Genomic DNA, 1,695 nt, shown 5'->3' on the forward strand with positions numbered 1-1,695 from the left:
TATATATATGTGTGTGTGTGTGTATCCTGTGTGTATATGTATGTATATGTATGCATATGTATGCACATGTGCGTGTGTATGTGTGAATGAATGCGCGCGCGCACGCGCGTGTGTGTATGTATGTACATGTATAACATATATATATATATATATATATATATATATATATATATATATATATATATATATAATATATATATATATATAATATATATATGTATATGTATATATACATACAATATACATTTACACACACACACACACACACACACACACACACACACACACACACACCACACACACACACACACACACACACACACACACACACACACACACACACACTATATACATATATATATAAATATATATATATATATATATATATATATATATATATATATATATATATATATACATACATATACATATAATATATATACATATATATATATATATATATATATATATATATATATATATATATATATATATATATATATATATATATATATATGAACACATACACAGTAACGTGTACACAAAGATGAAAAGGAAAACAGCAATCGACGTACTTTTTAACTGCCTAAACTTTTCTGTAAGGTATGTAATGCATTTTATAAACTAACAATTATGAGGAAAGGATTTTGGAGCCGGCAGGGTACGCCAGAAGCCACGAGTACGAACGGTGAACAAAAGCGAACACGCCCCTGAACACAAACCAAGACCCTCTGCACTAAGAGAAGCCCTCTGTGGTGCAGGGACCGATGCATCTGCTCCGTTAACAGACAGCGACAGGAGGAACAGAGAAGAACCAACAAATTATAGATGAAATAGGAAGAAGAGTAATAACCTGCACCTTTTTCCAGGAACTTGATTTTCAACACACATCTCTAAAACCATATAGGAAGACAATCAGCGTTATACGTACCTTACAGTATTTAAATACGCGTGACCTCCGAACACCTGAACACAACTTAATCCTTATGGAATTGCTAGCCTTCTTCTTAACACTTGATCTAGCCTCTGCAATCCTTTATATAGGGCCGGTTCTGTGGTGTTGCCGAACAGTGATCATTGCGGCAATTTCATTTACATTATTTGCATTCTTCTTATTTATTTCACGATAATGGCTTCAAGGTGGGACATAGTAGTAACATCGATCGTTATACACAAAGACTATACCATAGCAGCCAAACGGACGATATGAAATAAAATAGTTATGAAGAAAGCGTCACGGTGTTGCCGATACGGGTAAAACCTCGGCCATGCTTGACCATTTCTAAAACGCCACCTGCGTCCTTACAAAATAATGTCTAGACCTACACGTCTACAAAAACAAACACATACATATATGCAAAAGTAAGCATACACACATGCAGTAACCTATCCGAAATTCAAGTCTCTCTCCCACATACACGTACACACATTCCCGAGGATCTTCCAACTCGCCCTTGCACCATGTTACCACTCCCTCTCCTGCCTTATCACTCTATCCTTTGCGCCTTCTACTCTTCTGAAAACCTTCCTTTAAGTTTTTCTTTTGTCTTTCTTTTTGTGTGTTTTGTACTAAATTGATCCCTTTATGACCGATGGAATTAAAATTAAACTTCTTAGACGTTAACTGTGACCATCCTTACATCATGTTATCAAATGTACGATTTCCAGCTATTCCTGTCAGGAGGAGGTACGCGC

At 35.3% G+C, this 1,695-nt stretch overlaps 1 protein-coding gene across 1 annotated transcript in view; it reads right to left on the reverse strand.

The window, feature by feature from the left end:
• The window catches only part of LOC119593396, a 3,341-nt gene extending 2,261 nt beyond the window's left edge, over window positions 1-1,080 (reverse strand). Inside the window, exon 1 of the mRNA XM_037942328.1 lies at window positions 932-1,080. The gene's annotated coding sequence lies outside the window, so the exon portion shown is untranslated. The remainder of the gene's footprint in view (window positions 1-931) is intronic.
• Between the last annotated feature and the right edge of the window lie 615 nt (window positions 1,081-1,695).

Source organism: Penaeus monodon, chromosome 3 (assembly GCF_015228065.2).
Source record: "Penaeus monodon isolate SGIC_2016 chromosome 3, NSTDA_Pmon_1, whole genome shotgun sequence".
In the NCBI taxonomy this organism is placed as follows: domain Eukaryota; kingdom Metazoa; phylum Arthropoda; class Malacostraca; order Decapoda; family Penaeidae; genus Penaeus; species Penaeus monodon.